The sequence below is a fragment of the Ammodytes marinus genome (genome assembly GCF_949987685.1).
Source record: "Ammodytes marinus genome assembly, chromosome: 7".
NCBI classification, from domain to species: Eukaryota; Metazoa; Chordata; class Actinopteri; order Uranoscopiformes; family Ammodytidae; genus Ammodytes; species Ammodytes marinus.
In genome coordinates, this window is record NC_137211.1 from 32,763,741 (window position 1) to 32,791,047 (window position 27,307).

Genomic DNA, 27,307 nt, shown 5'->3' on the forward strand with positions numbered 1-27,307 from the left:
TCTTCTAAAATATCATAATTTTCAATTCAGTGCAAATAGCTCACAATGTAGATCCCCCCACCCCTAAAACAGCATACACAAACATAATTGGAACTTCCTTTTTTATTAAAAACCAAACCATAAAACATAGGCTATATAAAACAAATTAGTATTAAGGCTAAATTAAACTGTATGTTGTCGGCCAAAATGTTTTGGGAGTCGTTCATCCACGGCTTATTTCAGACTGTGTAGAGTGTACACTATACGCCTGTGTGCCAGAGGTTGATGGTTGCTGCAGCCGAGGCTTCAGTCGCCCTTCGTAGCGAAAATTAAAGTGAAAATGAATGACTTGCGGCTGCCACTAACATTCATGGAGGTTTTGGTGGGGGCGCAGGGTTATAAGGAGGACTTTTGCCAATGACAAGCTTTCTTTTCTGTTCTTTTTCCGCGTGGTCCCAGAGTCACAACACGGAAGCCTACTACAACTACTAGTGAAGGTCGCGCAGCTGAGCTAGGAAGTGCTAGGTTCCGGTTTCTGCTTCAAAATAAAAGTCAAAATTTACTTGACGTTTAGCCGTTTTGCCAGTTAAATGATTTTAAATGTGAAATTACGCTGTAGGACATGTTCCGTTTGAATTAACAGTAACTTCACTACGAGCCATCTGTATAGTTTGTGGTGTTTCAGTTGTTCTAACATTACTAGTTGATACAACAGCATGTGATAAGATCACAACGTTTGCTCGGCCATAGAAAGCGTTAATCGCTCGTTAAAAACATTGACGCCGTTAAAATGGGTTTGCGTTAACGCCGTTAATAACGCGTTAAACTGACAGCACTAATATACAGTGTAGTATGAAAGTTTGTGAACCCCTTGAGCCTTTTGGAATTTTATTCATTTTAACCATTATTAATTCATTTTGATCAATACCAGTATTTTTTATATGAAATAACAGATGTTTGTTTATCAATTCAAAATTGTTATTTTCCAGAAATCAACTGTTAAAACAGATAAAACAAATTATTTGACAAATGTTATATGTGCAAAAGTTTGTGAACCCTGAGCTGCATTGCTTAAGGTAAACACAATCAGGTGGGCCAAATCGAGTGATGAAATAGACCAATGTAATGAGAGATCTTTAGGGAAGAAATTGGGCGGCACTAGATAAAACAAAGATAAAACCAGGTCAGTTTAGGCCCACCAAACTGAACCCATACAGGTCAGACATGCTCAAAGGGGGAAAAATCTCAGAGGATCTCAGGAATAGAGTTTTGATGTTGCACATTTGTCTGGGGACAGCTATAAATTCATATAAAAAAGTTTGAGCTCGATCGGTCCACCGTGAGGCAAATCATCTACAAATGGAGAGCTTTAAGAGTGACTTAACATCTGCCTAGAAGTGGACTTCCTTCAACAATATCCTCAAGCGCCACAAGAAAAGGGATTTTTCAGGTAAAAGCCAAACCAAACATTACATCTGGAGATTTGCAGACCATTTGCCACCACCGTTCTTCACTTGGTAGAAGGTTCTCTTGGTGGTAGGTAGAGTTGCGTTTTTGCCCAAACATGGCGGTTTTGGTTGTGACCAAACAGTTACATTTTGGACAAATCTGTCCACAGAAAAGACTTCAGGTATCTCCAGGTGCTCTCTGGCAAAGTTGTGACAAGCACTTTTGTTCTTTTTTGAGAGTAGAGGCTTCTTCAGCAACCCTTCCTTGAAAGCCATGTTGACTTATTCTTATTCTTATTGTGGAACCATGCACATCTGTCCCAGATGCTGCAAGAGAGGTCTGCAAATCACTAGATGTGATGTTTGGGTTGGCTTTTAACTGAAAAATAACTTTTTTTTGTGGTGCTTATGGATATTTTTGAAGGAACTCTACTTCTAGGCAGATATTCAGTCACTCTTAAAGCTCTCCATTTGTAGATGATTTGCCTCACGGTGGACCGTTGGAGCTCTAACTTTTTTTAAATTAATTTATAGCTGTCCCCAGACAAATGTGCAGCATCACAACTCTATTCCTGAGATCCTCTGAGATTTTTTTTCACTTTTAGCATGTCTGACCTGTATGAGTTCACTTTGGTGAGCCTAAACTGACCTGGTTTGATCTCTGTTTTATCTAGTGCCGCCCAATTTCTTCCCTAAAGATCTCTCACTACATTGGTCCATTTCATCACTCAATTTGGCCCATCTGATTGTGTTTACCTGCTCCATTTAAGCAATGCAGCTCAGGGTTCACAAACTTTTGCAGATACAACATTTGTCAAATAATTAGTTTTATCTGTTTTAACAGTTGATTTCTGGAAAAGAAAAATGTTGAATTGATAAACAAACCTCTGTTATTTCATATAAAAAATACTGGTATTGATAAAAATTAATTAATAATGGTTAAAATAAATAAAATTCCAAAAGGCTCAAGGGGTTCACAAACTTTCACACAGCACTGTGTGTATATATATATATATATATATATTAGGGCTGTCAAAATTAACGCGTTAAGGCAGGGTGATTAATTTCTGGAATTAATGCGTTAATTTTTTTTAACGCATTTAACGCATGTGCAGAATGATCCGCCCCGTGCATCCCACCCGCTCTACACTACAGTCACTCTTAAGGTGCGAACACACTAGGCACTTTACACGCGTACAGACGCGTATGAAATCCGCCCCTTTTCCATAGGGAACCATTGGTTTACGCGCGTACATGGCGCGTAAATGCGTCACTCGCGCTAAAGCAACATTTTCACTCGCGCTAAAGGAACATGTTTACGCGCGTATATATTACGTGCGTATATATTACGCGCGTATAGCTACGCGAGGAGTTCAAAAAATTGAACTTTTGTTGCTCCTACGCGAGACGATTAGCCGCGTTGGCCAATCAGCGTTGAGCTTGACCCGCGACGTCACATACATTGGCAGGGTCGGAGAACAGTGTACTGTACACAGAGGCTGATGAGAGACACCGAGGAGAAAAATGTATTGCGGGCGGCCGGTGCTGTATGAAGCCGCTCGGGGTTAGAACACGTGGGGAAAGTAAACCAGGAGAATGGACTTCCTGGTTAATTCAGTGAATATGTGCGGCTGTGCTTTAGCCGATAAACAAAGTTAGCGCCGTATAGCATTAGTTAACTCACCCTGTTGTGTGCGGGCGGCTAGCGCCTCATATTATGAACCCAAACATGACGACTGTCCGCGGGACTTTCACGACAAGTAGAGCGAAGCACCGGTGTTGATCTACGCCAGCCACGGTCCCTTGTCACAGCCAGGTAGGGTAATTTTGGCTACTTGCCTTTATGTTGTGCCGCCGTGCACCGATGCTGCTGTAACTGTGTTTGTTATGTAGCTGCCGTGAATATGCAATGCTGTTTTAATGCTAGGCTATTTGTGCTGTTCAGTTTGTCTTTTGGCACAGTTGTTGGCCGTGTTGTTCTTGTTTTTGTGCGGACATGCACGCTGTTGTGTCGGGTCTGATCAGCCATGGTTGATAAGGGAAATACAATATCGGGAGGGAGACTAGGCACGTAACGTTACGCGCGTATAACCATTTTTGACACAAAATGATCAAGCAACATTTTAGCTGCGTTACGCACGTAAATCTTACGCGTGTAAAATTCCTAGTGTGTTCGCACCTTTACGCTGTGGCTGACCCAGGATCAGTAGCTGCGCACAGCCAAACATAGCAGCACGCTAGTCTATGTTTTAAACTACTAACCACGGACCTATAACTGCTGCTAACGGCCACGTCTGTGTCGGTCTGTGTCGTGGGCGGCAGTTGCTCTCGGAAGCAACAGGAGAAACATTCTGCTCCGTTCACGGGAGGAAACAAACGTCTGCAGTTTTCAGAGGTGTGTGTACGTGACAACAACGTCGGCTACACGCAAACAAACACACACACACACACACACACACACACACTGTAGCGGAGGGAACTAGTGGATGTATCGGTACCGCGCTGATCTGCTTGTATCACAGGTTTCACTTCAGAGGTGTCGGCCAGAACAGCACTTATGGCCAAAAACGTCAGACTATAAGCTTGAGACTAGGAGAGGAGGAGTAGGGTTTATCCGCTCTTTATTTTTCTTCTTTCACAGACACAGCAGCATAGATCGCAGGAAAAGAAACAATTGGGCTTAAACTCCGCTCGTGAGGAGACGTTACAACAGCTGTTGCGACCCGCAAATCGTGGCCGTTAATAACATGCATAAACTATAGCCTAATTTATAACAGCGATCGGCACTGCATGTAGGCTACTTACTCACTCACAGGGGAATTCACATAAACTCAAATAAACACGTTTCACATGTGGAATGATCGATTACTGCGGCAACGCTCACACATCCGACCGAGGGAGAAGAGAAAGGAAACTTACTAAACAGACTCTCCGGCCGACTGACGTCACGGCCCTAACTGACAGTTATCCACACTGAATAAAACACATCTTAACACACTGTAAAAAATATCAAACACTAACTTATGAACTTTGGGGCCTTTTCTACACATAGACACACGAACGAACTGCAATCAGGTTGTATTCAGGAATTCACAACAACAGCGGCGAATAGGCTACGTTATTTTTAAATGTCTCCGTTTGTGTGTGTGTGTGTGTGCGTGTGTGAGTGAGTGAGTGAGTGAGTGAGTGTGCGTATCTCCGTTTGTCTGTGTGTGTGTGTGTGTGTGTGTGTGTGTCTCCGTTTGTCTGTGTCTGTCGCCCTGCTCGGCTCAGTGGGTTTACTTTCCTGTTACTTCAAATTAAAAGCCAACTCACGTTTGTCCAGTGAAATCCTAATGTGAAGCCAGTGAAATGCTTTTAATGTGAAGCCGCAGCCTTAATGCTCTATTTGTTTAACAGTAACTTAACTGCTGCGCACTGATCTAAAGATAGTGTTTTTTAATATAGAAAGCCGTGTCTCTGGCATTACCGGTGGTGACACAAGTTTATTTTGCTAAAAAAAAACGGCACATTGTCCCGCACAAACATAGTCTTTGTCCCACATCTGGTGAATTGGGATCTGGTCACCCTACTTTGCAAACAGGACCCATACAGCGTATTTTCGCCGGTCAATTTGATCGCTACGTTATTTATGTTATGTTTACGTCTCGTAGTAGCGGTGTTTTTAAATATGGCGGGCATGAGGTTTGAGCTTTGAGTTGGTCTGGTTGGTCAGGATAATCCCTCCATGAAGGTAAGGATAACCCCGCCCCCTGCCCCTGGCGTAAAAGCAGTTCTTGATTTAGACCCTGCTCAATCCTGGTGTTTGAGTTGAACCGGTTTTTACAGGCCGGAGCCGGTTCTTTGGCGTTGTGAAACCAAAACACTGTCTCTAGCTCCGAACTAGCCCAGAACCGGCTCCGATTGTGCTGCGGTGTGAAAGGCCTAAGAGAGAGAGAGCAAAGCAAAGGCAGCCTGATCAGACAATAAACCAGTTGTAAATTATTAGTGTGCGCACTGTTGATTTTGCTTGCATCATGGGAATACGCGGTCTATAATGGATAAAATATTGACACAAAAGACTATCAATATTGGATCTTTGTATGGATTTATAAATCACCAAAAACATGCATGTTACGGGATGAATTAATAAGATGCTGTAAGGGTTACGATGGCACAGAGGACAGCTGATTTGGAACGGAACAACAGCTGTTCACTTCCACGGGGAAAAGGTAAGAACTCCAACTTTATTACCGTTCGAAAGTTATTAAAGCATCAACAAACTAGGCAGCATGCCGTCTCGGGTCACACACTCGGTTTCAGTGAGTGCATTGGGATTAGTGATGTTGGTTTTGATGGTGTGTTTTTTTAGAACGAGTATTTTGAATACTCGTTCGGAAAATACGAGTTTTCAAACCCTTATTACCTATTAACTAATGTTTTTTACAAGAACCTTAATATAAAGCGTTACCCCAGTATCAAAGTACAGGATATAATTTATGAAATCTTTTGAGCCTAACCTGTGACATACAGGTAACGATGCATGATTTATCAGTGCTGACTAATACTGAGCGTTCACTCCACCAAAATTCACGTACTTTGCAGAAAAGCTGTGATCCCTGACCCGGAATGCAATTTTAGAGAACACGGTTCCCTGGGCACCAGATTCACATTTCTCTCTTGTGAAAATACTTCAAAGACGATGATGGAATGAAGGGACGGAGAGGTGAATGAGATACAATAAAGATTCTAAGAGAAGCTCTTAGTTTATCACCCAGTTTGGTGCCTTGATGGAGAGATATTATGCAGTGGGAAAAGAGCTCTCGACCAATCAAGACTGCTCTCCTTTCTGTGTTGCTGCTCTCTCTACCCTCATCCCTATCCATTTAGTGATGGAGCACAGCCGGTAAAACCAGCAGGTCTCTTAAGCCACTTTTCGCCTAAAAGAGAATGGAAAAAGTAGCCTGTGAAGTAACTGGGACAAGTCTACATAAGTCATGCTTGGTGCTGGCGGAAACCGAAAGGAGATGAAGGGACCACAGTCAATCCACTCTCAGGGCTCTCAGGCATAGAGCCAGAAAAAGCACCAAAATCATTGTTTCCACTGAGTGGTGCGGCTCAGCCCTGCTTTTATTTGCGTTTCCATGGTCAAAGGTTGGGTAGAGCGACATAATAAGTAAGCTGAGCCGCTCCCATTTTTTGGACCCTTCTGCTGTCTGAAAGGGTCCAAAAAGTGTGGAGCTACACACTGCAGTCCGTTGATTGGTCGACAGGATTATTTCCGAGTTAAACTGCCATCTCCTCTGAAAGAGTGAAGAGTCTTGCGCTTAGTGAAAATTGTCGACGCACAGCTCTTTATTTATTGTGTGGCGTTTTTCCTCTTCATTGAGTAAATCAGCAATAGGCAATAGGAGAGGCTGGTTTGACCAGGCAAAAACAAGAGATGGCTGGCTTGACTACAGTATCGATGCTCTAACCCATATTCTGACCAGCTATCGCCGTCTGGCATAAAACCCGCCTACTGAAAGGGTAGTGTCGGAGTTGGAAACGCAAGCCAGGAATAGCGTAACTGAGCTGACTTGATCCAAGCAGCACTGAGCCAAGCCACACTGCTCAGTGGAAACGAGGCAAAAGAGAAATATCCATGAAATACACCAGAAAGTCTTTCAAAAATTATGAGTATTCCAATTCAACTTTAAAACCATTGGGATAAGTGGGCAAATGTACACATCTATACACATATGGTTGGATACTTTAAACTCAAGCAAGCAGTCTACAGAAAAATACACATCTCAGACACTAATAGGGTTTTTCCTGCATAAAGAATTTTTTGGCGCCCCCCAAAGAGGATTTATCCAGCGCCAAAGGAAAATCACTATCACAAAATGATAAAAAAAAATTGGTAAATTTAGCTATTTAAAACCTCTACAAATTCAGACCAATTTAAGTCATCCCTCTTGTAGGGCTGGGCGATAAATTGAAATTTGATTGCGATCACTATAATGGCTTCCCTCTATCATAAAAACTAAATCATCGTAATTAAACTATCATTGTTCAGCACACCGTGGCATACAGGCTTGTAAATGCAGCGAACCCTTCTTTCAGCCGTGCGCTCGTCTCAGTGGTGTAGTGGAGGGTATACGGAGTATACCCACTTATTTTTCAGGCGACATTGCGTATATACACTTCTAACGGCCGCGACTGCGGTCCACCTCCATTCGTTTCCACTCTTGTCAATGTGTGTGTACTTCCACTGTGTGTGTCTGTGTGTGTAAAATCAGCACAAAGACATGAACATAACAAACAGTGACGGTCCGGCAGACCGTAGCGGCAGTCAGCTGTCAGGACAGTGAACGCCCCCCCTACTCTCACTAAGCGGGGTGAAATTGGTTTTATATTCGACATTCGTCTATTTTCAGGGGTTGTTACCAAGCCCCAACCTCAGCGATTTTTACCGGCATCCAATAAGGAAGTGACCTACAACTGTAGTAACCAGAAAGTGCCACTGGGGGTGGCGCCAAGACGAGCAGTTTTTCTTTGACTCACTTGTTAGATAGGCCATTTTCAAAGTCTTATTAAACCTATTTACAGCCTGGGCCACAAAACCATTTTAGTCTGTATGTTTAGGTCACATCTCCATGACAACACTGAGGGGGGTGAATTTTTTTTTTGGCCCACGCTAGTTTTTATTCTTTTGGAGGTTAAAATGTATTGGCGCGATCTCTTGAGTGACAGCTCTCCGCCCGTTGTCCCTCACTTTGCCTCGGAGGTATACGTGAGCTATCTCCCTCCCCCCGACGTGACGTCGATTCCCCTTTTCGGCAAGAGGAGTGAGGCGGAGTAAAAATCTCACAAGATGGCGACGCACACAAACCAGGATTATTGGATGCCGTGTGAATAACTGAGGTCAGCCCGGATGCTACATCCATATTATTTACTATCTATGGTTGTTACTGTAATATCGTCACGAAAACGGCACCAATTTCCTCCAGAATGGTATTATTGTGTACAGAAAACCAAGACTGACATTTCACAGGCTTGATCAACTCACTAAAATCAGCGAGTCTCGCGAAAGATCAAAGAAACTGCGCCGAATATACTTCCTAGTGCCATATGGCAGCGGACTGCTTAGGGACCGTCGCAAAAGTGCAACGTCTTTTTTTTCTATTCTTAATAACTCACTGGAAATTCATCCTATCAACACCAAACCACTTATGTTGTGTTTATGAACTAATTTTGTAGTTCCCACAACCCTTTGTTTTAAAGAAAAACCTTCAAATGTATTTTTAAAAAGGGAAAAGTATTCAGTGTGTAGGCTATATTGCATCCATATTTAAAGCTCTTTTTTAATAGCTCACTGGTTTTTATAGTTATCAACACCAAACCAACTCTGATGTGTTCATGAACTCACTGTGGAGTTCCCACAACCCTTTATTTTCAAAAGAAAACTTTAAAAAATGTTTTAACAGGTAAAAGTATTCAGTGCATATCTTGAATCCATATTTAAGTATTTTTTTTAATAGCTCACTGGGTTTTATATATATCAACACCAAACCAACTCTGATGTGTTGATGAACTCATTTTGTAGTTCCCACAACCCTTTGTTTTAAAGAAAAACCTTTTAATTTTATTTTAAAGGCAAAAATCAGCTTTCTTTCTGTTTGTTAAAAATAAACTAATCTCTGACTAAAACACAATTTTTGCCTCATCTTGAATATATCTTATATTCATGCATTAGGCCTGTGTTGGACCACTACTCGCGAGGTGCTGTGAGGCAGCGCAATGTAGGACCGGCAAAAGCGGCTGCGCGCGCAGTACAACTTAGAGTATACCCACTTCTCCAGGCACCACTACACCACTGGCTCGGCCCCTCCCTCACCTGTTAGTTGAGCTTTCAGCTTACAGTGCCGAGTAGGAGGGAGACGGTGTGTAGGCTATTGCCGGGTGTTTCGAAAAACTTCTTTGGTCGAGAAGAAAGCTAAAACAGACTAAAATAATGTGCAAGATATGTCAAGTCACTGCGACCGTGCCAGTGAGAGAAAAAAGGGCATATGCGACCATGTCTGCACCTCAAAACTTTACTATCAATTAGTGTACTCACTTTAAGTCTGTATCATAGTGGTCTATGACCAAGTAATAAAGGAATAAAAAACACAGGAAGTTTAAAGCTCCTTGACTCCTGCCACCACAATCATCAATAAAGAACACTGTACAATGCAACTTGCCTATCCAGCCAGCTCCATGAGCCATAAATAAATTATGCCCTCACATTCCTGCTAGCAACGGTTTATTTTATTTTTTATATATTTATTTAATTCAATTATTATGAATATTTAACTTATTTATTTGCATTTTCCTTGTTTTCAGTTCAATTAGGAAATGTTTAAAGTCCAAAGTCATGGTGTTAATAGAAACAACCTTGTTAAAAGTTAAATACATGCACGATGTTCTTAAATCAATGAATATTTTTCTTTAATAATCGTGAATACACAATGTCAATCAAAATAATCATGATTAGGATTTTTGTCTTAATCGAGCAGCCCAACCTTGCAATTTTCATGGTTTAGATCAATTATAAACAATAAAATTATTTAACAGATAATCTGTATGAACATTTTGACTTCATATCTACAGGTTGTTTATTGTGATTTTGTGGAAACTTAGTGAGCTCCATGGTAACGCAGTGATTGACAGGCTGACTGAAAACCTCTTTATCTGGACAGAAACTCCGTTCCCAACCCCACATAAAATCCACAAATGTTTTGCCTTTACTGTTGCACAGTCGCGACCCCAAATAAGTCGGTCAGCGTACTGACCCCCCAAAGGCCCATCCTGAGCCAGGAAAAACCCTGAAGTAAGGAAACTTCATATGGTAAGAGCTTCTTGGAAGCTTGAGCAGTCATTCAGGCATTATAGCCTGGCTTTTAACTGCTAAACTTCAAGTAGCAGCACAGTGATGTTTAAGTCACACAGTGACGGTCTTAATGGCTTGTAAGAGTCACACTGACACTTCTGGCGACCGGGCTTAATATTAAAAAGAAATAGTATCTGTTAGGATGCAATAAACTCCACCATGTCTTTCCTGTCATTATAAAGCAGTTTTACTCACACAGATAAAATACAAGCAACCCTGTTCCAACAGCATACCCTAAAAAAAAAGCTAAGTAATGACTAGTACAGTGCAGGGAAAATTGCCAAGAACAGCCCCTTAAGTTACAATGGCACTATGAGTAATCAAGTTCCCAAGCAATTTTCATTACCCAGAGAGCACTCTGCTTTATTGAAATTCAGGGTGAGGGAGGTTGCAAGCATACAAAAAAGGATTTATTGATCGCACTTAATGCAATAAGCATGCAGGATCCATCTCAACAATTTCATTACATTTTTCTTGAGTCATGCTGTGGGTGCTTGGAAGGGGATGAGGAGCAGAGGGCCAGGGAACTTTGCAGGACAATCTTTTACAAAGGACGGTAGGACAAGCTTCACACTTAAATCCTTACTTCAACAGTGGAAATATGAAGGTGTATTGAACTATGAGATCCTATGTAGTATAAATGTGCAAAAATGAGAGTGTTTTATGGTCTCACTGTCTAACCCTACATTTTCCCACGTGTGACATCACACATGGTATCAGTGGTTGGTATCAGGGTTATATTGGAATTGGCACGGTAAATTTAAACTTTGGGCAATAGATTGAACGAGAAGGGAAAGAAAATATCGTCATACTTCAACTATTGACAAATGTTTGTCCCTGGCATGAAAGACAGAAATAAATACACAAATCCAGAGTGTGAAGAGGCACATGATAAGTTCTCTAGGCTGCTGACAGACAGCCATGTGTTCCAGCTGTTCTGTCCTCCTCCTCCACCCCCCAACGAGAAACCACTAACCAGACGACCCCACTGACACCTCTGTCAACTCCTATTCCAACCTTCCCAACTGCTTCCACCAACCCCCTCCATCCATCCAACCTGCTAGCCCCCGTGCTGACCTTTTTACGTATTGGGTCAGGGCAATAAATACTGTGCTGCTCTCCAGAAGTGTGTTGACTTCAATTCACCCCCTGACATCTGTGCAAAGACTGAGGAGGAGCCTGATGCTACTGTTGAAACAGTGGTGACTTGAGCAAATTAAGAAAATCTGCATGAAAAAGTACAGACAATGATTTGACCCTTTTTTGAAAGGATACCTAGGGGCCTATAATGGGTGGTCACGTTGGATCACGTGGGAAGAATTTAGAACATTCCAGAAACCCTGTGGCAAGGGGGCATTACTTTTGTATCGTGTCATGATTCAAGGGGGTGTAAGAACCTGATAGGGGAGAGTGGCCTAAGTTCTGCCACTTTTTACTCAAAGTGACTTTAAAGTGAGGCCTTGACAGTAAAGTATCCAACTCTCATATGTACATATATTTCAGGGTGTTTGTGCATCCCTGGCAATAAAAACTTTGGATCTGGAATAAACTGTTGAAGAAATATAGCTTTCGGGAAAAAAGGTGTCTTGCCCCCGGTGTGGTGTAAGGGCCCACTCACACTAGGGCCGTTTGCCTGTTCCGTGCTGCAGGAAGATTCACCACGATTCCCACCCCTCCCCGCTCCCCCCGCTGGCCCGTGGTCACACTGCTCGTGGCCTGGGCACGATTGCACCTTACCTACGTCACCGTGCGCGTTTAGGATTCGGAGCGTAGTCTACTTGTAGGCTATACGACTGTTTGTGAATATTTTCATCCGGACAAATTTGCATCAAATATTCCACTTCCAAATTAGAGCAACGAGAATCCTTAATCTATTGTTTTTTTTTTTTTTTAAATGTAGCCTTGACGTAATAGGTCGCGATGGACAGTCTCATATTTGTGCAGCACGCTGTTTATTATTAATATAACGGCCCGTCATCAGACCATACGTACCGGATGGTTTTATACACATCGATCGCTCCATCAAGTAATCCAAGTCAGAACTTTTTGTATGGGCAGAGATCGTTTTTTTAAGTGTCTTTATAAAGTTTCTTGTTAAACCTTAGTGCAGGCTACTGTTTCCTTATCACCGGGCCGCAGAGTCCCGTTGTGTGTTGTTTTGTGTTCTCCACCGCCATGCGTAAAGACAGTATTATGACAGCTGACGAGAGGAAAAAGAAAAAAATCATCTGACGAACGTGAGTAAACACGAAAACCTTTTTGCTTTGCTTTCTGCGCTCACCTATTTAGCTCTCTCCCTCTTTTATTAGCCCACACCTAGGCCTACACACACGTTAATTCTCACACATTTTATGTAGCTACAGTCCAAGTGGTGGGCAATTCTGGTGCCGACTAGAAAGGCAGCGGACGTTAACGGACAATGCATCCTTAATAAATTCACGTCAGGAACGCCGCCTGTGCGCTTGCTTGTGCGCTTCCTTGTGCGCGTGTCATCTCATTAGCATCTGTACTTTGGCCACGGCACACCTCTCCCAAGTGTGCCGTGGCCAAGGGGCTGTTCCGTGCTGGAATACGGATGACGTGGTCACACTAGCCAAACGTTCTAGACTTTAGTATGCAAATTAGCTCGGGCACAGGGCCGCGGCCCTAGTGTGAGTGGCCCCTAAATTGTGCCGTTGGAGAGAATACCATGGGGTAAATTGTGCCATTGATATATATCTCATAAACTGTAATGCAAGACAAATCCATTAGACAATCACTTATTTAAGGTGTATTTAAAGTAAATATTTTACAAAGATTGAAGACAATGTTCTTAAACGGTGCAAACTGTTATAAATGTGCTTTTATAAATACATTTGACTTACTTACTTATAACTCACCCCAGGCCCTCTGGCACAAATCACCCCAACCCCAGAATTTTGGATAATAAGCATGATGCAGCAGTTTAGGGCTGACATTGTGCTCACTATATAGACACAAAGTGTAGCATACTAAAGCACTAAATCATGTGTCAAATGTTTTCAAACGTGTTTATAATTGTTCAGACACAATAATCAAAAAACCTTGATCATGGAAATTTTACTTTGAAAGGCAAAAAACTGTTTTTTGAGCTTAAATGTGCTCATATCTTATTCCATGTTTCTCCCTTCTTTACAGGATGAGTTAAATGGATGGCTCTTCTTAAATATGTAGTCACATTTCTAATTTCTTCTATGGTTTTCTAGAAACAAGGGGTGCCACAACTTCCCCACCGGCACAACTTAGGCCACTCTCCCCTACTAAGTATTTAAATTTTCAAATTCAAGAGCTCAAAACAATAGTTGTGGGCCTTTTTCCAAGCTGTCCTGTAACAAAATACAATTAACAAATAACAATTTGCCTCTCAGGGCTCAGCACACAACTGCATACAAATGGATTGTTCAATGCCTCCCTTTACACTCTACATTTTTGTTCTGTTGTTCGAGAGAGATCTGTTGGGATGTAATAATATAAGGAGCCCTTTATTATATGCTTGACTTTCATGAAGCTTAATGCAAAGGACAGTCATGTAATATTCATTCTTGCCCTTGTCTCAGGTTATTCTTCATTGACTCCTCTGGTTTCACTGCAGATGCTCTGCACTTAGCCTTTGTCGTATTCATCAACCTTGATTGGGCTGCCAGAAGCATATTGACCTGTGCTTGACACTCTCAAGATGTATGTGCTGCTGAGTGAAATGAATGGAGGGACGGTGTGGGTTGATTTTAGTGAGATGGATGGACACCTTTCATTTGGACATTAAGCACACAGTCAATGGGTTTGTTCTATTCTCTCCCTGGCTAATGCAGTGCTGTTTTGTTTGAGTTACAGTGGAGTTATGAAAGAAGTACAATCATCTCTAGATCATGTCACAGTAGGCCGGGCTTATTGCGCAGCAAGTGTAAAGCCTTTTGATGTTTGATATGTTATCTTGTACAAAATCACAGCTATGTTTACGTTGCAGAAGGGAGGGATTACTACCAAGATCTAAGTCAAAAAAATATCAGGCTTTCTAGACAAAATATTGTTTTTAGAAGTAATGACTTTGCAAATTCAGTGTTTACAAAAGTTCAGTGTTTTGATTAAAACATTTTAAATAGAAAATAAATTGTGGCATTCCAAATGTTCACGGAACGTGTGCTATTATACAGTTTTTTGGATTTTCCACAAAGGGGCGCTGTTATTAAGCTCCGACTGAAAAAAGTTTGAGAGGCCACGCCCCTCACACCGTAAATCCGATTGACTTGAAATTTCTCACACAGATGTATTTTAGGGTGCTCTACAATAAAAGTCAACCTGGAAATATGTTCCGCTAATTAGCATAATCTGAATAACAGGTTTTTAACCACAACTTTCTTAAATTTTACTGTATCAACACCAAATTTCTCACGAAGCCTCGGGGGACTAAAATGCACATGACCGTAAAAGATTAGTAGGATAGCTTGAAGAACATGGCCACCATTGACCAAAACGTTTACGCAGGGGCGGGGCTTATTAGCAAATTGGCCATAACTCATTTATCATCATAAAACTTGCTGATTATGTGCAGAAGACATGTGATAGCACGTCCCCCAATGCGTGTCGAGTAAAACCCATATGGGGCTCCACAAATGCGAAAACCATAATAAAAAAATGCAATGTTTGACAGGCCATGCCCCTCGCCCCTGACTCTGTTTGACTTGAAATTTCTTACACATGTACAGCTCATGGTGCGCCACAGTTAGGCCCCATAGGTCTCAGCCATGATTTTTTTTCCCCTAAAGCTGGGTTTACACTAAAGGACTTTTAAAATACTTTGAAAAGACTGAAGACTGACACCCTCTCACATCTAAAGAAAATCAACTTACACCTGAAGACGATTTTGAAAAGACAGGGGGTTTCATATTGCAAGACTACAACTAGATTCCTTTTGAAATTAATATCTTTTCCAATCCAGCTACGGGGGATTAAAAGTGATTTCAGTGAAATAAAAAGTTTTTTTTTAGCAGGTAAAATGGACTGGGTGTATAAACAACTATATGCCCTTATCACGTAGGCTTTGTGTCATGCATGATCACATTAAAAACTGCAAAACCCATTGTGATTATATTTAATAAAAAAAAAAGTTAATTCAATATTCCGAGCGGGGGACATCCTGTAGTTATTTGACCAAATGTATATGCTGATATCGTCCCCAAATAACTCTCACTCCTAACCCTGTATTTGAGGGTAAAGTGTTAAGGTTGCGCATGACAGCCTGGTTCTCCAGCCGAGGCTTCTACGTGAAAGTGTCCGGAAAAAGTTCCTCACAGCTGGACACAGGTCGCGACTAATGCCGCTCCTCCTGCGTCGTGTCTGGTGCTGGAGAGAGTGTGACAGTGTTCACGTCATTTCGCTTGAGCCAACCCCTGAAGACTAACGATAATATCAAACCTGTTTGATAATGTCGGAACGTCAAGACGTGGAGAAGACTGGCTGAAATCAGGTCGGAAGACCACCATACACCAAACGACTGAGATTACGGGCACGCGCCACAACTCCAGCAAGACTCCCTTGATTTTAGTCCGACATTGAAAGATTGTCTGCGACTGTCAAATCGCGTGAAAAGTCGTGTAGTGTAAGCCCAGCATAATTTGCATGACCTGAAATACAGTCAAGTGACAACTACTTTATGGATTTCCAACCTATCATCACCAAATTGTGTACACAGCCTTAAGGCACCGACATACACATGTGTATAAAGTTTTTGTGAGATAGCTAAAAAAACATGGCCACCATTGACCAAAACGTCTTCGCAAGAGCGTCATTTTGTTGCTGATTTGCTACGACGGGGGGGGTGCCGAGGATGTGGGGCTCACTGGATATTTTTTATTTTTCTGACAATTCTCTGTAAACCCTAGAGATGGCTGCGCGTGAAAATCCCAGTAGATCAGCAGTTTCTGAAATACTCAAACCAGCCCGTCTGGCACCATCAACCATGCCACGTTCAAAGTCACTTAAAGCCCCTTTCTTCCCCATTCTGATGCTTGGTTTGACCTCGTCCTCGCCCGTGGGATTTCTGTAATGGACCTAAATGTTTCTCCTGTCACTTCTGTAGTATCTGACCATTTTCTTATTTCTTTCGAGGTTGCCCTGGATTGCCCGAGCGCGGACGATGGAGCAGTGGTAACCACTCGCCATATCGGTGCGTCAACTGTAACAACCTTACTGGATCAACTTCCCACGGTCCTGGCCTCCTTAGCACCGGTGACCGAATCTGTCGATAGTCTGACAACTTCGCTGAACTCAACCCTGTCGACCCTCCTGGATTCTGTGGCACCTCTCTCTACAAAAACCAGACGGACGATGAGGGCTTCTCCCTGGTTTACTGACCACACTCGAGCTCTGAAAAAGGACTGCAGGAGATTCGAACAAAGATGGAGAAAATCAAAACAAGAGTCCACCTACCGGCCTTGGAGAGATAGCGTCTCAATCTACAAACGTGCTCTGAATGTAGCAAATAAGGGCTATTACTCTTCTCTTATTAATAGGAATAAGAGTAATCCAAAATTTCTATTTGACACTGTTGCCAAACTTACAAAAAAAACGCAATCATCAAATCACTCAATCCACACTGCGCAAAATTTTATTGACTATTTTGATAGTAAAATTACCAATATTAGAAACCAAATCAGTTATTTCGGTACAATGAACTGCATGATAGCTGAGTGTAAGCGTAATATCGGTTTACTTAATAACTTTGAGCCTGTTGCGTATGAAGAACTCAAAACCAACGACCTGCCTTCTTGATCCCTTGCCTGCCAAATTGTTCAAAGAACTCTGGCAAACCCTGGGTCCTACAATACATGATGTTGTCAACCTTTCATTAATGACTGGTACTGTTCCCACTTCCTATAAGGCTGCTGTGGTGAAACCCCTTCTCAAGAAACCCAATTTGGATCCTGATGATCTGAGTAATTATCGCCCAGTGTCAAATTTGCCTTTTTTATCAAAAATACTAGAATGTGTAGTCAGGGCCGCTGCTAAGCTTTTGGGTGCCCTAAGCTTAAATTGTCAGTTTTTTACCTTTTTAAAGTAAAATGCATCAATCTGGTGCACTTTGAGAGGAAATTTTAGAGGCTATATCAACTCCTGAGATGCAGAAGGAACATTATTTTTCAGATTTTTCTTAAACAGGCAGCACTCCTTACTCTGCAACTGTAAAAACAGTACAGTAGATTGGTCTGCAGATCCATGTTCTATGATAGAGGGGCCCATTTCAACAGATAAAGGGTGGATAGCTACTTTTTATGAACAATTTAGAATTCACTCATAGAAAGCTTATTTGTGTATGTGTGAGGGGGCCTTCAAGGCCCCTCATGGAGCCCCTTACACAGAGCTAGTAATGCTGTTGTTTTTAACTTGCCTTTGTATTTCTCCCTAGTTGAGGGGCCCATGATGATTTCTATCTTGTTACATTCTGATGAGTATACTTATATTTAGGCTATTCCTTTTTGGACCCTGTTATTGACATCAGTGACAGAGCTCTTTGACTATGCAACATGAAAAGTTACTATCAGTATCTCTGGCTACGGGCCCCTGGGCCTGTGCCTGGTATGCCTGTGCAGTACTCCACCCCTGGATAGGTTGCACAATTAAGACAAAACAACAATGGGCCTGTTCATAACTAATTTATATATTTTTTGTAATGTAATGATCATCATGAAGTTTTTTTAAAAACCTCAATGTTGGGGGGCCCCCGGATCATATATTTTTCCTTTTTCATAAAAAAAAAATAATAATTATAAAAAAATGTTTTGGGGGGCCCCCCAGGAACTTGGTGCCCTACGCACTCTGCATACCCTGCGTATAGGGAGCGGCGGCCCTGCGTGTAGTGGCGCAACAGCTCTCGGATCACTTGACTAGTAATCAACTTTTTGAACCGTTTCAGTCTGCCTATAGGGCACGTCACTCGACTGAAACCGCGCTCACTAAAGTAGTTAATGATACTCTGTTGATGATGGATTCCAATACGGCCTCGGTGCTTCTATTGTTGGACCTCAGTGCAGCAGTTGACACAATCGACCATGACATACTCCTGGATCGGCTGGAAAACCTGTTTGGCTTTACAGGGCCGGCCCACGATTGGCTGAAATCATACCTATCCGGTAGAACTCAATGTGTCTCCTACAACAACAGTACATCCATATTCACTGACGTGAAATACGGACTACCTCAAGGGTCTGTTCTTGGACCTCTGCTTTTCTCTTTGTATATTTCTCCGATTGGTCAAATTATTCGTAGCTTCGGGGTCAATTTTCACTGCTATGCGGACGATACTCAGCTCTATGTCCCGGTCAAAGTTAATGATGTTACTCAAATCGCTAATTTAGAGGCCTGCCTATCCGCTGTTAAAAGCTGGATGTCGCAAAACTTTCTGCTCTTAAATTCAGAAAAAACTGAATTGTTATTAATCGGTCCCGCACACGTTAGACATCAGCTTGAGGAACTGACAATTAATTCCGACAATTGCGTTATCTCTGAAAGCTTAACAGCAAGAAATCTTGGTGTTAAGTTCGACTCCAACCTGTCCTTTGATCAACACGTCAAAGAGATTACCAAAACTGCGTTTTTTCACTTACAGAACCAGAGCCGGCCCGAGGCATAAGCGAACTAAGCGGCCGCTTAGGGCCCCCGACTGCCTGGGGGGCCCCCTAAAAAAAAAAAAAAAAAAAATTTTTTTTTTTTCTATATTAACATCATATTATGCAAATGTGAGTTATCATACAAAAAAAGGAATACAATGTTTTGGTCTAGATAATTAATAGCCTAAAAATGTAATCAGTTAATCTGGGAGGAAATCCGAAATTATCTGATCATGTCACGTTCACATCCATGCACAGTGTGTATTGAGTTTATTTAAAAACAATTGGAAATGGGGCTGCCCTCAGTTGCCCATGCACTGTGTATAGTCTATACAGCCTATTTCAGCCTTGTCTGTGGAAAAAAAGATACAGTAGCTGGACAACAGAGTTCTTCTGCTTCGTTCCTCACACTGCATTTAAATGCATTCACTATATTACAGAGAAATATGTCCCGTAAAAGAAAAAGAGCTCCAAGCCCAACCCAGAGGACCCTCCATAATATTTTATTTTATATTAATATTTTTATGGAAAATCCATGTGTCCTTCTTCAATAGCTTCTAACTCATCTGACCCAGTGTCTCCAAAGTATTTGTTCACACAAAATTTCTCAGATTTAGCCTCTTAATTTTCCTCTCAAAGTGCACCAGATTCATGCATTTCACTTTAAAAAGGTTAAAAAAATCTCCCGGGGGGGCATACCCCCGGACCCCCCTAGAAGGGTCTGAATCTCGGCTGTCTAATATTTTCACACAGCCGCACAGTGGAGGCACTAGCGGAAAACACTGGGTGTGTGAATGATATTTAACAAAGATCTATAGTTTCAGCAGCGCTAACATTGGAGAGGGGCCCCCTAATCATATTTCGCTTAGGGCCCCCTGAAGGCTTGGGCCGGCTCTGTACAGAACATATCAAAAATACGATCCAGTCTGTCCATGGCTGATGCGGAAATATTAATAGATGCCTTCGTATCTTCTCGGCTTGACTATTGTAACGTACTACTGTCTGGGTTGCCCAGGGCAAGTACTCAAAGCTTACAAAAGGTACAAAATGCTGCGGCGAGGCTTTTGACCAGAACTAGAAAATACGACCACATCACCCCTGTTCTTGCGTCGCTCCACTGGCTTCCGGTTCATGTCAGATCCGACTTTAAGGTGCTGCTATTGACCTATAAGGCATTAAATGGACCTTCATATTTGCCTGACCTAGTTGCGCGATATGCCCCATCACGGGCACTACGGTCTACGACTGCAGAGCTCCTGTCTGTCCCCAGAGTTAAGAAAGCTGCCGGCAGCAGGGCTTTCTCGTATCGAGCTCCTTCGTTATGGAACACACTCCCGATAGAGATCAGACAATCTGAGTCTATCGAAGTGTTTAAGTCTAAACTTAAGACTTATCTCTTTGAATTAACCTTTGGTTAGCGCTCGTCCACCTCTCTGCTGGCGCGGGGTCGGTGGCGGGTCACCCGGTCTGGGGTCGGTTCTCTGGCCTCTGCTGGGGGAGAGTTTGCTCTGGGGTAGGTGCCGGTCTGTGGCTGTTCCGGTGGGCTGCCCTGGCCGCTCGGGCAGGGGCAAATTGGCGTCTGACCGTGGGCGCCGCTGCTGGGGGGTGGGATCATGCCTTGCCTCCGGACATGCGGTCGCGGCGGCCTGCGGGGCTTGGCTGGGTGGGTCTTGTCGGCTGATGGGGTTGGGCCGGGGGCGGGGCACTGTGGCGGCGGCGCTGCCTGCCGCTGTCATTGGTGTGATCTGGGCTGGGGGTGGCCGGGGGGGTGGTGGTGCTGGGGTGCGTGCTCAGGCGTCTGCAGTGGCGCCGTGCTATTGCCTGACTGGACCGTTGGGTGGGGTGGAAATGGGGCATCGGGTGCAGATTGTGTAATTGTTGCACTGGTAGGTGGGCACTGCGATGTTTTTAATCGTTTAGACGCGGGTTGCTTTTGACCGCCTCGGGAGAACTGCGGATAGATTGTCCTGGGGCGGTTAGAAGCAATCTATGCAATTTGCGTTTTTAAACTGTTTTAATCATTTATCCCTGCCTGGCGGTCCGCTCTGTGGAGACTGTGTTTGTACTCCTACGGCCGGTCCTGGCTCTGGGTGTGCCGATGGTGGCGGCGGATGCGTCGCGCCCTTTGTGCTAGGCGTCCCTGGCATTGCCTCATGGGCTGGGCATGGCCGGTCCGGCGGGCCTGAGTGGGCTGTACGGTCTGCCCCTCCGGTGGTTTCGGCTGTGGTTGCTCCTCGTGGCAGCGGTGCATTTGGCTATTTTCCCTATTCTATACTGTCTATTCTCTATCTATGGCCCCGGTCCTCCTCGGGACTAGTGCCGCACTGGGGCGTCCTCTCTGGGGGCGGGGTGCTGGGGGGCAGGCTCTGGGTCTGGGTCCGATTGTGTGCCGGTGGGGAACGGTAGAGTGTAAATCAATGTAAATTAATGTTAATTGTGTTCATGTTGTTTAACATTGTTTATAGCGTTATCAATAACAGCCTGAGGAGCTGTCTCGGTTTGTCTGGGCCTGAGTACCGGTTGTCCTCCCACTGAAAAATTGTCCTGCCGGCGCAAATTGCATAGCTGATACCATTTCTCTAACATTTGTTCTCCTCTGTCTATCTTCCATGATTGGCTGAGCGATGCCCCGGGGGTTCTCTCCCTCTGTCTACCAGGCACTCTCCATGCTACTCGACTGACTCCAAGTTCTGTGCGGAATCAGCTGTCCTAGGAACAGATGCTCCCCGCCTGCTATTGCCTCACATCAGCACTGATTCACCGTCCATCAGGATGGTACTCTTTCTACTCGCTTGCTTGTTCAATCTTTAAATTCATTGTTGCTTTGCTCATTGGTTGCCTGTCTGTCCTCTTCCAGTTTTCCCTGGTTGTGACGAGACGGTGTGGATCTGGTCCCCCCTCTGGCAATATCTGAGAATGGATCATCAACGCGGAAGATGTTGCAGTGGTTAAGGATGCCACCTGGAGACGTGGGATGTAATCCCGGCGCTGGAAACCTTAGTTTTCCCTGGTGGAGACGAGACGGTGTGGAGCTTCTGGCAGCATCTGAAGTCTTCCTGCACCCACACTATTCGCACTTTACTTTAGTATTACCATGTAAACATCTGGTCAATGACTCCCTGAGATTTCTTCAAATTTTTTAATCCCGGTAAAGGGTTTTTACTGGGAGTTTTTTCTCAGCCGAGCTAAGGGTGTAAGGGCAGGGTGTCATATTGTATCATATTGTATGGAATGTAAAGCCCACTGAGACAAATGTATTTGTGATTTTGGGCTATACAAATATACAAACTGATTTGAGTTGTCTTGACCACACCGCATTGAGTTGCGGCAATGTGATTGGCTATGGGTTAACAAAAAGATTAACAGTTGTACCTAATAAGGTTGCCGGTGAGTGCATATCGTCTATCTGTTGCCCTATAGTGATGGGTAGGTTTCATTCCATCTCCAGATACCATTCATAGAGTTGAAAAAAAAAAATTCTTGCCTACTAAAAATGCACACCATTAAACATAAAAAATGTTGTATGTTTTCACTGTACCCATTATCTTGTGAAAATGTACTTATATAGCGCTTTTCTAGTCAGACTTGACCACTTAAAGCACTTTACACTTCTGTCGCATTCAACCCATTCACACACTGTTGGCAGAGGCTGCTGCCCATCAGATATTCTAAAACCTTGTTAACACTATCGGCAGAATCTTCTTTTTCATTTCATGGTGTTTTAACTGGTGTAGGGTGTCAGCTATAGCCCCTTTTACACAGAGATTGCGGCATATTGACAAAAACAACATTACGCCAATATGCCGACTTTGTTTATTTACAGGACCAAGCAAATCCGGCATGCTGACGCATCAGTGTACCATTTACACAGCGTTCCACATCCCGGAATGAAAGAGGGGGGCCTGTGACGGAAAAGCGTAAGCAGCGTCAGGTATAGCGCCGCGCCGGTCAGCTGCTTTTTCTAAACAACAATGGCGGGTAAATTGAGAGCAGAAGCTCTGTTGCTGGCAGTCAGAGGGCCGTCCTTTACTGACCCTGTGATGTGGCGGTTGATATCTGCTTTCTACTACTTAAAATATGTGAGTTTGTGTGGTAGGCTATGTCTGCTACTGGATGTCAGAATGTCGTCTTCCGACTGCTAACATTGTTTAGGTCACACTTTTAGAATGTACTGTATGTAACGTCACACTCGCCACACGTGCCCCTGTTCCGCAACAACAGGCGGACACATTTAGACAGAGAGGCGCAACAGATTGTGTCGGCAATTTTACTAGCTCAGAGGTAGTTAAATCCCCTGAACGGTCTGTTGCGCCTGTTGTACCCTATTCCGCAATGGAGCCATTTACACAGCAGGGCGAGGGGCAAAAAGGTCAGCATTTTGCCAGCTTTCACTGGCTGTGTAGAAGGGGCTTATGACTCGGCATATTTCTGCTTTACACCTGACATGTTCCTTAACAGGGTATCTGCAGGTTTCAGCATGTCCACTAATAGGGGCGGGATATTCAAATTACGATTGTTTTCAGCTGCCACATTTATCAACGCTGATCTGGCGTGCTGAGATTGGCGAGATACGACCGTTTGATGAATCACACGTGAAACCTGGCATAGGGTGATTTCTGCACAATTTTCAACGCAAGTTTGATAAATGAGGCCCATTGTCTATGTATAATCAGTTTTCTTCAATAGAAATTTACAAACTGTGTTTTTTTTAAAAAACACTTCTTTTTAACATCGATAACTAGAAAGGTCCCAATACAAAACGTTTTTGTACTTGCAAACTGATGGGAACCAACTTTTCAACTTGTGGTATCTGCTTATTGGACTGGATTTTTTTTCTGTAACTAACCCTTATTAGTGAGTGTGTGTGTGTGTGTGTGTGTGTGTGTGTGTGTGTGTGTGTGTGTGTGTGTGTGTGTGTAACTAACCCTTATTAGTGTGTGTGTGTGTGTGTGTGTGTCTGACCTATGGTTCCCAGGGACTAAGAGTGTACCTGACCCAAGGCCCCAAGCCTCCCCACCCTCCACACCACTTCAAGGCTGTCACCTTTGACCTCTAGCAGTGAGAACTTGCATGGCTCTGTGATCTTGCTTCTGTCCCTCTCGTTTCCTAACCTCCCTCTCTTTCTATGCTGAGAAAGTATGTGCCCGTACCAGCATGTGCAGACTTACCAAAATCCTCTGTTGAAGCATCTAATCAGAGAGGGAGATTTATATCTATGAACTTGGTCAAAAAACGTATCACTGTAGTATACGTAGTGTTACGTTGACTTCAAAGTAACATCACCCACCCAAATTGGGTCAAGTTGGGATGGACAGTAGACAAGTATTCACACATACAGAAAACATTCACACCCCTACCCTATGCATTATTCAGAATACACCTCCCTTCCCTTTACACACAGAGAAGAGAGTCTCATCAGAGCAGCGCTGAGTCTCTTTGAAACTCAATGAGATAAGAGGGTTCATCAAACAAAGACTTTTACAGTAAAACAGAGGCGTAATTGAAATTGGGGTCAGATTGAGAGGCTTGTGTGGAATTGCCTGGACGATCTCCCCTATACTTATTAACTCATCTTCTTGGATGACTGAAAAACAGTTACTTGCTGCTCAGTATTGCACGGCCAGACCAAACTACAGCTAGTAGTATGGTCTGGAAGAACACGTTATCATTTTGGGGTTTGGGGGGAAAAATGGGCTGGTCTTTTTTTTTTTTTCTTTAAACCAATCACTATCGTCTTGGGCGGCGCTAAGCCTAGGAAGCCGCAATGTGTCCTTTCAAAATAGTGCAATTTGATGCCGACCATGTGGACCTATTATTAGAAGATGCCGACCAACACCGTTAATGACGTGTGTGTGTGTGTGTGTATGTGTGCAGCAACATTATGAGCTGGATACTATCAAACTGTATCAAACACACGCTCGCACTTTCTGTTGTCTCCCGTTCTGAACGGAGCATCAATGGTAAGCTACAGCGGGGAAGAGGAAGGGGAGGTATTAGACAATGCTCCTGGCTCCATTTTGCGGAAGCGCGATCCTAATTGTCAATATCCGGCCAGCCAGATTACTTGTTACTTTGATAACTTTGTTTCCATTCAAACAATGTGTGATGTCGTGAACAGCTCCTTTACATGTTTATCACCCAATTGCAGAACTTTTATCTGTGTACTTTAAAAAGAAAAAAAAGAGTTTTACGTTTAATAAAGTTTCTTTTCTTTTCTATTCTTTTTATACCTGTGTGCTTTTTTGTATAGCTTAAGTAGAAATTTAGGGAATTTAATTTGCAGACGTTAGTTGATCCCTTTTTTCCATTCCCAATTTCCTCTTTTCAAAATAAACAGTTTGAAAAATAAAAGTGATTTTAGGTAAGGACTGTCCACTTAGGTATATTCCAAGTTTGAACATTTCCATGGGATCACAGGAATCTCAATGTATCACGTATTTTAAAACATGTTCTACAACTAAACAACTCTTACACTTGAGAGAACATTTTTGTCATTAAAGTGAAGCCCTGTTGAAAGCACCTCAGCATCAGTATAGCTTCAAGCCCACGGCTAAGAACTTCAGACTGTGAAAACACACAAGTGTTTATACAGAAACAACAAAAGACCAAACAGAGGAAACGTGATTGAACTTGCAGTGGCAGTGTAAGCCTCACTGTCAGCCTGCAGAAATATCTCACTGATTAATCAGGCTGATTTCAAGTGTCCTGTATGTGTCATTGTTGATTATGTGCATATTTGTGTCTGTGTGTGGAGCAGTGCCAGTAAGCTCCAAATGGGTTCCTGGTAACATGCCACCAATCACTGAAAGAGCCTAAAAATAGGTTTAATTCAGAATGCATGTATTGAAATGACATGGGCGGCGTTTTTTTTTAATATGAAATCTCTTTGTCAGTGGTGGCAATAGTTCTGCATTCGCACTGGAGCAAATGCCACTTACCTTCACCTGCAGCAATGAATCACGGCAAAGCTGAGAGGTCTTATTGAATGTGTCGACAAAGAGCCTGCCTGCAGGCTCTCAGTGGTAAACAGACTCATGGACGGCGGAGTAGAATATGAAAGGATCCCATTGTTGGAAAGGAACTCAAGAGTACAGCGGCATCCTGACACAGGTATTCTCCTAAAGAAGGCCAGCATTGTACAGAGAAAGCAGGTATACTAGCACAAAATATGTCAGGAGGAAGGGAGGGAAAGTAGCGTGGGGCTGTAGACACCATCCTGGTTGTCGCATATTTTGCAGGGAATAGTTCATATACAGACAGTTAAGATCTAAATGGCAATGATTCAAGGAGGTGTGAGAGATGATTTGGTTCATCAAGCACTACTTCTGTTTCCTTTTGCATATAAAATAGTGCAACTCTGTGATGCCTTCGAGGACTAATATGCCTCGTTTCCGTATGACTCATGCCTAGTTTCCACTGAGTAGAGCGGGTCGGGTCAGAGCGGGTCGGGTCAGAGCGGCTCAGAGCGGGACAGCTCACTTTTAAGAATCTCTGTGGTGTTTCCACCGCCGACCCTACTCTTACTGGTAGGGCGGGGTTTAGGCTGGACTGCGATAGCCGCCGCCAGAATATGGGTCAAACTATCGGGCTGTGGAACAACTGTGGTCAAGCCAGCGGTCTCTCGTTTTTGCTTGGTCAAACCAGTCGTTTATTTACTCCCCCCGTGTTGTTGTGAGCGTATTACGCCGGTAAACGCACAGAGACGGCTCGGTGCAACTGATAGAGACAGTGAGCGAACAGCGCTGGGGCAGCTACGTGTCACCGTAGCAGTGGGACACAGTGTAGCCCACTGATTTATTTAATGACGAGTAAAAACACCACACAATAAACAGTGCTGCGTTCACCTTTTCGCCAAAACCATAGATAGTATATAAAATGGATGTAGCATCCTGGCTGACCTCAGTTATTCATACGGCATCCAATTCTCTTGGCTTATGTGTGTCGCCATCTTGTGAGATTTTTCCACCGAAGGCAATGCAATGTTTGTCACTTCCTTATTGGATGCTGGTAGAACTCGCTGTGGTTGGGGCGTGGCCAAAACACAAGACTCTCTTCACTCTTGCTGAGGTGACTACACACGGCGGAAATGATTCTTTCGACCAATCAACGGACGGCAGTGTGTAGCTCCACCTTTTCGGCACCCTTTCAGGCAGCTGGTACTCCAACGGAGGAGTACCGAAAATAGGAGCAACTTAGAGCGGTTAGGCGCGCTTATATCCGTACCCTACCTTTCCATTTGGCAAATGGAAAGCCAAAATAACCGGACCACTCTACTCGGTGGAAACGAGGCATAATATGCCATTATAGCTTTCCCGCATCGCTTATTTGCTCAACTATTGTTAACGGGCTATAAGAATATACATGCT

The 27,307-nt window shown here is 43.3% G+C and overlaps 1 protein-coding gene across 2 annotated transcripts in view; it reads right to left on the minus strand.

Moving 5' to 3' along the window:
* agrn (agrin) overlaps positions 1-27,307 on the minus strand; it is a 502,577-nt gene that overhangs the window by 395,100 nt on the left and 80,170 nt on the right. The window lies entirely within an intron of this gene.